We start from the raw sequence: 14,650 nt of genomic DNA, 5'->3' as shown, positions 1-14,650 counted from the left end.
GCAGGAGAGCTGCGTGTGCCGCCCGGTTTTGAAGAAGCTTCCGGGGCTGGTCGCTGAAGCGGGTCTGGACCCTACCCGGGTCCCCGGAACAACCTGATGGCGGGGGGGGCGAGCATCTGTGGGGTGCAGACGGGTCGCCCTCAGTCCAGGCCTCCCGGCGATCTGAGTCCTGGCAGCATGAGTAGGGGGAAGTGTGTGTCCGCCCTGGCCTGGTGGCGTCTGCCGCTGAGGGCTGGGCCAGGAGCAGAAGGGCTTCTCCTCACCAGAGCTCCCCCGCAAGCCGGGCCTGCTCCTGGGTCCGGCTCTCTCCTGCTCCACAGACCTTCTCCGCCTGCGCTTTCTGTCCCTCCCACTTCCTCCGTCCTCGCTCAGACCTACCCTGGCCTTTTCCTAAATAAATAAAGGCTCTCAGCTTCCTGTCCTTCTATCATCAACCCACACTCTCCCTCCTTCAATCGGCTTCCCTGTGATGCAAAAGGAAAAATCCTCTTTCTCTCGTGTCAGGCCGGCTTTTTTACTGCGCTCCTTGTCCTCACTTTCTTGGGACCTAGGTCATGTCTTATTGAATTATCTCTGTTTCATCTCATTTTTGACATTTTAATCTCCTTTGGGTCATTTCTTAGAGCCTATTAGATATCCTTTTTTCCCCCCTCTTCTTTTAGTAAAAGGAGAAAGTGAAAACCTTTATCTTGCATTCTACTTACATATCACTCTCTTTTGTATTAATTTTTTTATTTCTTTCAATCTATTTGTTTATTGACGTAGAGCTGACACAATGTGACGTTACTTTCAAGTACACAACATAGTGATTTGACGTCTCTGTACTGATGCTGTGCTCACCACACGCGTCACTACCATCTGTCACCACAAAATGCTATTACAATATCGTTGACTATATTCCCTACGCTCTGCCTCAGATTCCCATGACTTATTCATCCCATGACTTATTCATTCCTTCCCTTCACCCATTTTGCCCATTCCCCATCCCCCTTTTCTCTGCTTTTAAAAATCAAGTTAAAAAAAAAAAAGAATCCACCCTTGTTTTGACTTCCTCATATCTCGCTCACTCATTTTCCTATTTCTAGTATTTACCATATTAATCCAGTTACAAATGCACGTTCAAGAATCACCTGTAGAATAATACACCGATTTAGAACGGCTCCAGACCTCACCCAATTATCAATCAAGTCAAAGGTAAGAATAGACAGACGTTCAGCTTTTTAGGGATTCCGCATTTTTATCACCTATGCAACCTCTCCTGGGAGAACGTGTTCTGGGAAAATGCAGAAGTCAACCAAGAAAGAGGAAGGCATGGGATCTGGGAAAGGGGAGGGAGAACAGCAAAAGGAAGTCCTAAAAATAAAACGACATAGCAGGCCTAAAGGAAAACCAGTCCAGACCGAAACAGAAACATCGAGTCCTCAGGGAGGACTCAGGTCTCCAGGAGGAAGAGTGGAACCAGTGTGTTTGCAGTTCAGGCAAAAAGTTATCAGGTAGGTGACACGGATGCTGGGGAATCTTGGAAAAAACATGTAAGAGTATTAGAGGTACACTGAAATTCAAACTAATGCAACACACAGCTCCTGGTGACTGCTGATCGACTCTGGGTCTCAGTAGATTTGTGGAGTGGACATTCGTATTAATGAAACCATATAATACGTGTTTTTTTGTGTCTGGCTTCTTTCACTTAGTGCGACGTTTGCAAGTTTCCTCCATGTGATATCTCACCCCTTTCTGTGGCTGAATACTATTCCGTTGTTTGGATATACCACGTTTCATTTGCATTAGAATCTGAAATACCCTTGTTAACAATGTGTAATTGAATGAACACGGGACCAGTTGGTGTGATCTAGTATACATTAAAACACAAGTCCTTGTTGGGTTGTGAATTTGAAAAGGTCTATTTTTAACATGTTTTCTGAGAATATTTATTTTCATATTTTTATTATTTATTTGACAGAGAGAAATCACAAGTAGGCAGAGAGGCAGGCAGAGAGAGAGGAGGAAGCAGGCTCCCCACAGAGCAGAGAGCCCGATGCGGGGCTCGATCCCAGGACTCTGGGATCATGACCTGAGCCGAAGGCAGAGGCTTTAACCCACTGAGCCACCCAGGTGGGCCTTCTGAGAATATTTAGATATGAATTAAGTACATGTAGGGGAATCAAGAAACCATGCCAGCTGCCACAGACTTTTGGCAAAGATGGTAGCTTATGTATACATTTCTGGAGCTTTTCTCAGAATTGGAAATGGCCAAGAGACATTAAAGAAACAAAAACAAAATACCCCCAACTAATTTGTTTGAAACCGGGGAATGATGCCAACCACATTTCAAAGAATTTCAAAATTCAAAGAATTTCTATTAAGTACAGCGCAGTGGGACCAGACGGAAGTGACAGAGAGGGAAGGAAATCCTGAAGCCCTATCAGCATCCCTTAAGTTAAAGCGATCAAAGTTGAGAATGAGGATGGGATATGTGGCTAAAATAAGACCGTGACACATGGCTTACGGTAATGAAAAGCAAACTGGGGATTTTCTCTGATCCATCTTCTCAGTAACTCAGGGTTTCACATGGAGGCAGATGAGGACTTTCCCAAACAGAGTGGTATTAATGTCTACTTTCTTCTCTAGAGGATGGGGGGCTGTTTCATGTGAGTGGATGTATCAAGAGTGGTTACCAAGCCAACAGTAAACTGATGTGGAGAATTGCCTTCCTGCAACAGAGAATGAAATATGGAAGTCAACCAACAAAGACAAATTAGCCCAGTGCAATGGGACCTGGGGGCAGACTCTGGCCTCAGTTCTTTCCAGTCTTCTGTAGACTTCTTTTGGGATGGTTTTGAGAACACAAATCAGCTCTCCAGCTGGATCTACTCATCTCTCTTTCTGTTGGCTTTACCCATGGTGCCCTCATCCATTCACGTGATGTGAGATACCTTCGTAACCTGAGGACTCCCAAATTTATATTGCTATCCAAGATTTCCCTTCAAAGTCCCAAGCTTGTCTATTTTTCAAATGCATCGCAAACTTATTGTGTCCCAAACCCAACTCCTGATTCTCACCCTTAAACCTGTTTCTCTGCTGAGAGTGTGGCATTACCCAACCTATTGCTTGAACCTAAAGCCTAGCAACTTCTTCCTCTTATTTAACGAAACCCTCTATGCCACATTTGATCCAGTTCACTTAATCCAAAATTCCAATTCCAAAAATACATCTTGAATCCTTTTGCCAATATCTGAACTACTATGACTTCTCATTCGGATCACTGACTTTGCATCCTAACAGACTTGTTTTCCACCTCGAGCTTCCCAGGAGCAGCCACGGTAGATCTAAAGTCTCAGTCAGACCATGCACTCCTTTCCTTGAACATCTTAGTAACTTCTTGTAGCATCTCCAAGAACATCCGAGCCTGGGAGCGACCTGGTTTTGTCCATCTCTTTCACTTTAGATCCTGTAGAATGATTAGGACAGAGAAGAGCAAGAGCGTTCCCAGCCTCAGGGCATTTGCATGTGCTGTGTTTCATACCTGCCTAGTTCACACCTACCCTTTCTTCATCTGGATTGCTCATTTTCATCTTCCAAATCTCATCTTAACTGTCACTTCCCAGGAGGTCTAGAGCATCACCCAATGAAAGGCAGACTCCTCCCCTCTCTGGTATTCTCTTTTGAAGGACTCCCTTCTTTTTCTTTAATAGCTTGCCCCAGTTCATACCAGATATTTGTTTTCTTACTTGTTTATAGTCTCTTTCACAGCAGGGAATGGGACTGTAAGCCAGTCCTAGGATTTTTCTTTTTTTTTCCTTTCACCATTTTCCTTCTGGTGCCTGACATGTGGAGACCCTCAACTAATATATTTTTCAATTAAATGAACGACTTAAAAAATAAGCAAACAGTGATAGAACAAGACAGAAATGAGATAGATGAAAAAATTCTGCCGCAGAGAATTAGAGGATTGCCATAGCTTTTGAAACCAGGGGATGATAGCGTTTCAGGAAAGATGATGAAATCTCAGGGAGCATTCGCTTAGTGCTCTCAGGATGCTGAAAGAAATCAGGAATTCTTACAGAAGCGTTACAAGATGTATGGTAAGACAACAAAATGGGAGAGAAAGGGAAATGCAAGGGGATGGTAGGACCGTGGCAGAAACTGCAACAGCATTGGAAACAACAAGGAGCAGCGTCGCCGCTGCCCAGAATAAGGTCAGTTCAGTGGAAGGTGAGTGTAAGGCGCTCTGAGAACACAGAGGAAAAGGACAACGAGAGCAGAGAACTGGAAGGAACATTCCCGACCTGCAACAGGTCGGGACCTGCAACAGGTAGACAAATAAGAAAGGTGCAACGTGGATAAATGGCAGTCCTGACAGGGAGAGAGGAAAGGGAGCAAGGCTGCTTCTGAACACAAGAAAGGTCCAGATATGCCCGTGCATGAATTCATGACAAAATTAACAGCACCTGGAAACACCTTGGTGACTTTCTTGAATTCAGGCTTATGGAATTACTTACTTATACTTTGCCTACCAGAGTCCTACTCGTGATGGGAACATGAGCTTTGGGAGGGCAGGGGTTCTGTACACAATAGGTACTCAACACATATTCCAATTTTAACATAAAAAGTTTTATATTCGTAAAAATCAGCAAATAGGAGGAAGGATTGCGGTCTTTTTGCTGACATATACAAGCTTCAGTAAAATTACTCTAATAAAATTATATGCACTGGACAATAAAATACATACTACAAACTCTATTTGTAATCTGTGAACAGAAGAATCAGAACAACAGTGGAAAGAAACCTTAGCATAATTCCTTTGAGTTTTTACCTAATCAAAGAAACAAAAGTATCTGTGATTATAGATAAATTGAGTAATATAAATAAGATATACTTAAAAATATATAACAAATTTTATTCTTTGTTAAAAAAAAATTCTTCTTTTTAAAGTTCCTGGAACACTAAATGACAAATCTCTAGTTAAAAATAACTCCTGTGCATAATATAATTTTATTGTTAAAAATCTGTACCCATGTATACAAATATATTTTTCTGGGTAAAAATAACGCAAGATGAAGACAGCAGTAGAAAGAGTATTTTTCCCTGCGTGGTGGGATTTCTTTTTTGGGGGGCATTCTGTTTTTTTATTATTTTATTTTATTTATTTTAGTTTATTATTAGTTAACATACAGCGCAGTATTGGTTTCAGGAGTAGAGTTCAGTGGTTCATCCCTTACCTACCACACTCAGTGCTCATCACAATACGTGTCCTCCTTCAGACCCGTCTGGGTGGTGAGATTTCTAATTATTAAACATTTTCCTTTTTTTTTTTAAAGATTTTATTTATTTATTTATTTGACAGAGACAGATCACAAGTAGATAGAGAGGCAGGCAGAGAGAAAGAGGGAAGCAGGCTCCCCGCTGAGCAGAGAGCCCGATGCGGGACTCGATCCCAGGACCCCGAGATCATGACCTGAGCCGAAGGCAGCGGCTTAACCCACTGAGCCACCCAGGTGCCCCAGATGAAATATTATTAGTAAAGAGACGGTCCGTCCTAAGAGAGCGGTGACCAGGAAGACAGAGGAGACGTGCATACAGACAACAAAACCTTCAGTGCGGCTTGGGAAGCTTTACTAACGTGTAAGAACTGAGAGAAATCCAAGCCAAAACGTTCTATATGGAAAAGGCAGCCAAGGGTGCCGGCGCCCATCGCAGCAGAAGGTTTTCCCAAGCACAGCATCCCACGAGGTACAGAACAGAAAGACAAATAATCTCAGGGGATATGGATATTAAAATGAACGTACTCCTGGAAGGACTATGTGATGCTGCTGCTGGTCTGGGGAAGTGAAGAAAACTTCCCGCCCCTGGAAGTGGTAAGAGACAGGGCGTCGTAGTAAAAAGATCTTTGAAGCATTAGGCGTTCTTGAATGTGAGGGCAAGGTCTGCCCCCAAGCCGGCGTGTAACCCAATCACTGAGATGTCTCTGATGCTGAGTTTTCTCATCTATAAAATGGGGATAAGGTTGCTTACTTTGGATGCTTGGTATATTGAATTATCCAAAGAAAGTCTGATTAATTCGGTCTGTACATGTGGAGCACGAAACACAACAGGCAGAGGGGCACAGAGTCCTTGTGTCTACCTTCATGAAGCTTACACACGGCACCTTACAGGGAAGCCAAAATCTGGACCACGGATCCGCGGGCGGGAGGGAGACGGATAACAACTCCCTCCTGCATTACGAGGGAGGCTGGAAAAAGCCAGAGGAGAAAAATAACAAACCGTCCACAGAGAATTATTTGATTTCATTGGAATGACAATGATCACAGCCTCATTTTTCTTCTCCCGATCATCCAAGCCCATGACTCGGGAGGGCAAGGTAGGCGCGGAGAATCAAGAAGGTAGGGCTGGGAAGCGGGTAAAAAACCCAAACGCTCCTGTGTTTATCTCTGCCTGCTTGCCCGGGACCAGTGTCTCACAAAAGGAGTGAGAAATTAGTAACCACATGCTGGGCAAGATGTTCCTGAGAATGTCAGGAAGCTTGTTTGTCAACCTTAATTGACAACCGATGTTTCGGGACAAAGCGTAATTCTCATAATTTAATGGGACAGCGTTGCTACTTAATGCCAGAGGGGGCAAGAGCGGCTATAGGGCCAAAGCCTGTAGAAAGGAGAAATACAGACAAAATAATCCCCTTTTTGTTTTAGGAAAATGTAAAGTGGTGCCCCAGGGATTGTTGGCAAATATTATCATCTTTGAAAGCTACTACTTAACACAAATTCCGGGAAACCAGAGACTTCTGGGTAATGTGAATCACAAGGAAAGAATGCCTCATTCTGTGGCTGCAGCTTTTTAATGGAATACTGGTTGATTTTGAGTGAAGAAGGCCAGGGGTCAGGGTCAGTTTGGGAGAATTTCCTGCCTGTTTCTGTCGAGGCGCCTCCGCAAGACGCTTCTTTCTTCGCCGTCTTGAAAAGTTTCCTGGGATCACCTACATGTGGGAGCCACCTACATCTCTAGGGGCAGGGCTCCCCTTTTTCTCTACATGGCTTAGCTGAGGGTAGAGCTCAATAGCTCTGTGTGGACCTCTGTGTGCTGCGATGGCTTCTGAAGAAGATCTTTTCTGAGTCATTTCCTAATGAAGAGTTCTGTGGTAGGAAAGGGCAGGGTGGGGACTGGGGCAGAAGGATGCTTTGAAAGAGAGGGCCAGACTTGGAGGGTTCAACGCTTCCATTAGAGTCAAGGAAGGACAAACAGCAATTTGGGGTTCGAGCATCGGTGGCAGGCAGGTGTACAGGGGATGAAGCTGGGAAGAGTTTGGGACCTCCTAGCACTTAGGGAGAGGAGTTGGCCCCCGCTAGGATGGGGACAATATCCCTAAAAGTCCCCTCCTAGATCTGTACCGGTGCAAATATGGTGGAAGAGGGAGCCTGAGGAGAGGGATGTCAGTTAGGAGGAGCAGAGAGTGAGGGGAAGGGCAGGACTTGCCAGGGCGGAGCACACAGAGAGAAGGGGGCCCCAGTGACATCAAGAACACAGAATGGATAGGATTTGGTGATTTCAGTGCAAATGATGAGGGGAAAAGGGGCAAGCCCCGTTGGATGCCGGTGGTGCCCTTTACCCAACAGGAGGAGGGAATTTCTTATTTACCTCTCTGATATTTTCTCGGTACGCTGATTCTTATTTTTGGCTGCTAGTGGAATTTGAAACGGAGAAAGCTGAAGATGGCTGACTGGTTGCTGCCCCACTGCTGACAGGAAGAGAGCAGATAGAACAGCCACTGCTTTCCCTGTGAGCCAGCTCTGTTCCTGCGGGAGAGACACGTATCCCGGCACGGAATCACGAGATCACCCGGCAGCTGTGGACTGGAGGTGGGTCCAGATGCCAAGGGGCTGAAGGGGGAGCCCACCTCCACCTCTGCCCGGTGGGCGTGGAGGTCAGGCCTTAGTGAGGGCTTCCAAGAGGAAGTGACTCTTGAACTGAGATTTGAGGGACACGTGGGCGTTCTGCGGGTGGAAAAGTGAGATGAGAAGTGGGTAAAGACATTGCCTGTGAGAGAACATGGCGAACTCGGGCGATGGCAAATGGCGCAGTTCGGCCGAATGCTCGTGTGAGAGGAGGGAAAGTGTGAAATGAAGCTAAGAAGGAAATCAGGGGCAGAGCAGGGCCTTGAGGCAATGACAGGAAGTTGCAGTCTTTGCCCTGTAGCTGATGGGGAGACGTTGGGGAACTTTGAGGAGAATTACAGACGCGATTCTCTCGCCCACTCACGCACTCACCAGATGTTACCCAAGTTCCATGCTGGATCACTCGGGCAGCAGAGTGAAGGGGGGCACAAAGAAAAGATGTTTCGCGGAGAACACCAGCTGTTTTCCCAAATGGACGTCTTCTGCCAGGATACACAGCTAGACCACAGTTCTCTGTCTCTCTTGCTGCTAGGTGTGGCCGCGTCCTTATGCCAATCTATGCCGTGTGTGCAGAAGGGAGTTGTGCCGCATGCTGGCGAGGGCCTTTGAGATCTCCCCCATGCTAGGCTTTATGCTTTCCCTCCTACCAGCTGAGTTGAGACCTTGGAAAGCAAGTCTGGAAGATCCTGGTGCTGCCATCAACATAGGCCTCCCTACTCTCGGGAAACGCACCCTGGACTCTTATGTGAGCCAGAAATAAACATTTATTATGTTGCGTCATTATGCGTTTGGATCTATTCCCATAGCTTAGCTACCCTAAGCACACACAGTTAGTGTGAAAAAAATGGAGGTCTCAGCTAGGGCCACGATGGTTTTCGGATTTGAGAATGGCCCCACCACTTCCACTTGTCCTTTCTGTGGTTTGGAAGGAAGCCCTGGGCTTAAGCAGCGGGACCCTAAGAAGGATCCAAGAGCTGGGGGCCATCTCCTGCCATTGCTCGCGAAGTTACTAAGTGCTGGGTGAGCCACTGTTTCTTATTAGTGAGAAGCGGGGAGAGCGTGTTCCTGAAGTCACTGGTGGTGTCTAAGGCAATTCCCTGCAGGACTCTCTCCCTATTCACTTCGGCAAGATCAAAGAACTTTCTGGCTCTGCCTCGCCTTGTCCCCGACCACTGAGCTCTTAGTGACTCTCCTCGTTCTTCCGGATATTGACACGCATGGACACCATCTACATAACACGCTCAAGCCTTTCCCAGCTTACAAGACAAGTCCCTCGTGCCACGTGGCCCCTCCTCTAGCTACAGCGCGTTCTCCTTCCCCGGACAGCCAAACTTCTAAACGAATCCTCCAGAATCCTCCAGGACAGTCTGTTCTCCTTCACCTCCCGTGTGGGGAGCCAGGACTCCTCTCCAGCAAGCCCTCCAGAGCTGTTCGCACAAGCCTACCAGCTTAACTCTTTCCTTGCCGAGCCCAGTGGATATTACCCAGTCCTTATCGCCGGTGACCTTGAAGGTCTCCCCTCAGCTTCCCTAACTGCAAACTCTACACCTTAGTAGGAGCGTGACTTCAATAACCCAATAATAGAATACATAAATATTCATTAATATGTATGTACATTTACACAGAAATATGCAAAACGGCCAAGGAAATGTTAACACTACTTGTGAACTATGAATCAAGTAGAATCACATATTGATGGAGCCAAGGCCTCCCTCCTAGTCTTCGTATTTCTCCAATCTGTGTGGAGTGTCTTGCGTTCTCTTCTACTCTTCATAGAGTTTTTCTCTGGTGTGTGTTTCTTTCCCCTAGTTTCTTGTGCTTGTGGGGTTTATCCCTGTTGTCCTAAAAATCTGGCAGTCATCTGCGTTCGGTCTATCACCTTGATCAATTCCAATACAGCTCCTGCTGTACTTACGAAAAGAATTTATGTCTATTTTAGATCTTTCTGTCCTATTCCAGTCTCTTTTTCGAACTGATAACTTTTATTACTTGCTTTGGATTTTTTAGGTCAACAGTGATATTAGATACAGACCACAATTTTATCTCCTTCCCCAAAGCTCCCTCTCGCTTTTCCTTTCGTTGTCTTATTTCATTGACTAGAAATTCCAGACTGCGTTTATCTTATTTTTGGTGTTAGTGGACTCACTTTTTCACCATGTATATCATATTAGCTGCTGGCTGTATGTAGGCAATCTTTATCTTGTTTGGGTTCTACCTCTTTTGTTCCCTCTCTTTCTAGGTTACTGAGCAATTTTTTAAAAAAATTAAGTGTTGATGTTGAATTTTTATCCAATTTCTTTTGACCTTCATGCAGTAGTGAGTTTCTCCCCATTTAACTTAATGAAACAAATACATTTCCTAATGGAGAGAGGTCATCTGTTAGCCCAGTCTTCTTGCTTTGTGTCCAACTGTCACCGCAGAGTAGATGAAAACAAGACCCTGAGTGACAAGTGACAGGACGTCCCCTGCCCATGAGGAGGGCAAGATGGATGGACTGCGGTCTGATCTTCTAGTTGTCGTTGTGTTTTTTCCATCACAGTGAGTTTTCATCACCCTCTGAGAGCAGAAGCCCGCCCCACAGAGAACAGGAGTCTGAACAGGCAGGCAGCTTCCAGGCCAGGACCTCAGGGCCCCGTTGCAGCCATGGAACAAGACAGAGCCACCTGGGGAACAGGATAGAAGCTATCTCTCTGGCTCTTCACCAACTACATAACCAGGTGTAGACATTGCACGTTTTTTCCTCGTCAGCTCAACACGCCTGGAAGGGAAGCAGGGCCGAGGTGACGAGACCTTCTACTGTTGCTTCTCGCCTTCTTCCCCTTTTCTGAGTAGGGGCTTTGATTCTACACTAGTTCATCTGACAACTGCCTTAATCCTAAACCTTAGGACTAAGTCTCAGGAGTTCCAACAGCGATGGGCAAATCCCTCCGTTTGGCAAATGCGGCCAGTTATCTCCCGTGTTCACAGTTATTTCCATGAGGTACATCCTGGACCTTTCCCACTTAATAGAACCTAATGAGTTATACGGGAGGGAGACCCTCCTTTTTTTAAAGAAAGAATTCAGCAGTCACGGAAGTTGAGCCATCTTTCCATGAGTGTGTGATCCTAAAGCCTATCTTAGTATTTAACTGTAATGTAAGGCAACAGCTTAAAACATTTTAAGGTCCCAGTGAGGAGCCCAGTAGGCTAGGTTATCAAACTGTGGAAGAGGCTTCCCAGTGTGCTCGCTACCCCAAACAGACTCGGTGAGGGGAGATCTGGGAGCTTTGATCTGCCACCCTCAACCCCTCCAGCGTCTTTCCCAGATGGACCCTGGAGGGCTCCTGGTGGGCTCTAATCCCTGCCCTGCTAGAAGGAAAAACTTCTCCTCACGAGTGGTCACACCTACCACGTGACTGATTGCCACGAAGACCACCCCCTCGCACTAACACAGAACAGGCCGGTGGGAGCCTTGATTAGGCCGCTCAGTGACCGTGCACAGAGTTTTTGGGTAGATCACACTGCTCTCTCAGCGAGGTAGAATGGGGGCTGAGAGGTCCAGCCAGTCAGGAAATGGACATGAAGATCCCAGGTCAAGTGAGATCAAGACAGGAGGGCAAGGGGATCAGGTGAAAAGCAAGAGAGGACTTAAAAAGCCAAGGGCAGGTGAACATCACGAGGGAGGAAAGACTATGAAGGAACAGGACAGACAGCAGAGGGCAAGAAGGAATGTGAGTGATGTGAGTGAGTCTAAGGAAATAATGGCCTAGGTTCTAGAAGTTTCCAGTCTGTGGTTCTCCGGAGGCACCCAAATGTGATTTTACCTCTTGTTCTTGGATTTCTGTGACAGTCCTATGGATTCTCAAAAGACCCACCTGTGTATGTTAGCTTGTGTGTTCTCATGGCCAGAAGACCCAGCCCCAGACACTGACCATAGGAGAACTTTGTTTTGTAGGCGGTAGAACCGTGAAACTCTGTTTTTCCCCTCATCCTGTTTTTCCTAATTCTCCCACCTCACGGGAATCCCACAGGGACAAAGCATGGCTGGGAATGTCCGGAGCTTGAGGATTTGAAGGTCACCAGCAGGGCTGAGAACTCGCTCCTCACACTCATATCCACGAGGCCGGAGACCTTCTGTCCCCGCAAGGAGGGCTCATCGAATGCTCTCAAGTCGTGAATGGTTATCTACCAACAGTGCTGGGTAGCCAGTCTCCTTCCTGCCTACTTATACCCCCCGAACTGGCCAGGACGGCAATGCCACCCGATTCTCAGTCCCATTCCTTGGAAACAAAAGAGCAAAAGAACAAAAGGTGAGAATTAATTGTAGGGGGTGGGCATATTAGGAGATTTCCGATTGTGGCTCCGTGGAGAAAAGAGGGCCTGAAAGTGATCCGAGTCAGCATGGGGAACTTTCCGAATGCCCTAGGATTCCCACAGAGGCTCCCCCGTCCCCCGCTTGCTGACCTTAGGGCCCCATTTCTCGGAGCAGCTCTTCTCAGATTGGTACTCAAGGGTGGAGAGAAAGGGGATGGGCATGCCCGAGAAGAAAGGCATTCCCTGTGGAGAAAGCAGCACGGTGGAGGGTGCGGGGAGGGTCAGCATGCTATCTAGACAGAGAACTAAGGACAAGAAGGTAAACTGAGGCTCATTTCTGCCGTGCTCTGTGGGCGGGCAAAGTGGGCATCAGAGTTACAGGAATAGGAGAGGGATGCATCCGAGGCCCTGGGGAAGGGCTCGGCGTTGTAAGGACTGAAGTGAAGATGATGGGCGAGGAGAGGTCCTTCTTGAATCACTTTAAAAACCTTCAAAGACTCAACTGACAGGTTTACCAACAGATGTAAACATACTCTGTCTCAGTGAGGGGTAGGCTCAGAAAGACACACTGAGATCATGACTAAATTAGACCGAATGTTTCATGTCTGCGCTGGGGGAAGTGTGTTGGTCTATAAATCCTTGGACATGCTTGTAATTTGTATGAAAATGTAAAAAACAAACAAACAAACAAACAAACAAACAAAAACAAAACCCAAAACACCCCCGCCTCCCAAAACCAAAAAACAACAAAACCAACCCAGTCTCCCTTTTTTCCCCAAGAGAGTTTAAGCTATCCTATGGTCTCTAGCCTTGGATTTTTAATTCACAGCAATGATTTTCAAATCAGTGAAACATTTCCTGCGTATTATCAATTTCTGACTACAAATTAGAAAAATGCAAGTCCTCTGTCTTAGCACCCGGCATCTCTGAGAAGACATTCTTTTCACAATGACATTTGAAGACTTTCTGGAGGTGACCGATGGGACAGTAATTCTGAGTGAATTTAGAGATTTTAATTACTGTTGTATTTAATTGCAAGTGGGTGCTGTGGAAAAAAAAAAAAGCTGTCAACAAAGGAAGTAATTATTCCAAAGCATTACATCTGCTCCCCGTTCTCTGTCAAAAATTTCTCACTAAAAATGTGTTTCTTTAAACGTAACTCAAAGCAGCTGATGAAATGTAAGACCATGGAAAGTTTCAAATCCCAGAGCAACTGCTGGGGACTTGACTCAGTGGCAAAAGACCTCCCCACCATCCCTCGCATCCCTTCCCTGGGCTTCCTACGTAAGTAAGTTCAGATGCCTGCCGTTTTGTTTCCAAAGCTCAGTATTTTCCACTTAAACACTTCCTTTTCATAATACTTCTGGTGTCTCTGGAGTGTTATTACTGTTTGATTTTTCCCTTTTAATAATGACTCTGACTGTGGTGCCTTTTTTTTTTTTAAGAGAGTGGACAGAGCAACACTAAAGCTACAGACAACTGTCCAGACAGGAGGAATCCCGCAAACCCTCCCAGGATGCCTGCGTCAATGGCCAAGGCCAGTGGTGGAAGGTGGCCTTTCCAAAGATTATTCCCCAGCGTCCTCTAGCCTGCTGGAAACCGCAAAGACACAGCCCATCCGCGAGGCCCTGGGGACCCAATAGCTGAGCAGAAGACGAGGTCAAAACCCGGAGTTAGACTGACCCTCTCTGGAAGACAAAGAGGCAGCCGCCTTATCAGTGAATTTAATGAGCACCTACTCGTGTGTGGGAACTTTGCCAAATGCAGAAATCCCTGTCTCCAGGGTGTTTATGATATATTGAAGAGACAAGGCACATACAGACCAAAATGATTTAATTACCGTCTCCCCAGGCGGGGCTCCTAGATGATCTTGCTCAGTGGAATGTCTCTTGTTCTTCCCCATTGGAGAACATCACGATTTTCCTCTTTTCTCCCCCCACATTCAGAACCCTTTGTCTACAGATGTAATTGTACACTTACCGGCTTACCTGTTTCTTGTCTGTCTTCCCTGCAGAGCTGAGCTGTAAGAACAATAAGGCAGGGGCTGTGTTCATTTTGCTGTTGCTCTATATCCAGTAGCTAACATGGTGCCTGTCACATAGTAGGTGCTCAATAAATGTTTCTTGAGGGAATGAACGAATGAATGAGTGAGTGAACAAAGGAAAGAGAAGCTTGGCTGGGGAAAGTCTCCTAGGCAAGGAGAACATGTTGCAAGCCCAGCTAGAAAGGAAGCAGGTTGAAACCCCTTTTGACAAGGATAAGCCACTTTCCTCCCCAGAAATGACTCCAAACGGCAGGTGGGTGGGTGTCTCTATTCCTAGAGAGGTCTCCTAACTGAGACCTCATGGAAATAATACAGGAATCCAACGAGGGTGACAGAGATGCCCTGAGAAAGAACCACATACACTTTATTCTATATTAACACAATCATTCTATAGCCAGGAGTAGAATTTTGATGACAGCCACCACCC

The 14,650-nt window shown here is 46.2% G+C and overlaps 1 long non-coding RNA gene across 1 annotated transcript; it reads left to right on the top strand.

Annotated features, from left to right (window-relative positions):
* Positions 1 to 6,966: 6,966 nt before the first annotated feature.
* On the top strand, positions 6,967 to 13,420 carry LOC123955508. Its single transcript, XR_006821292.1, has 4 exons — positions 6,967 to 7,132; positions 7,677 to 7,850; positions 11,897 to 12,175; positions 13,349 to 13,420. It is a non-coding gene; the product is annotated as an uncharacterized LOC123955508 (long non-coding RNA).
* Positions 13,421 to 14,650: the final 1,230 nt, after the last annotated feature.

This window comes from Meles meles, chromosome 13 (assembly GCF_922984935.1).
Source record: "Meles meles chromosome 13, mMelMel3.1 paternal haplotype, whole genome shotgun sequence".
NCBI classification, from domain to species: Eukaryota; Metazoa; Chordata; class Mammalia; order Carnivora; family Mustelidae; genus Meles; species Meles meles.
The sequence above is the reverse complement of the archived record's forward strand: the minus strand, read 5'-3'. Positions and strand labels throughout refer to the sequence as shown.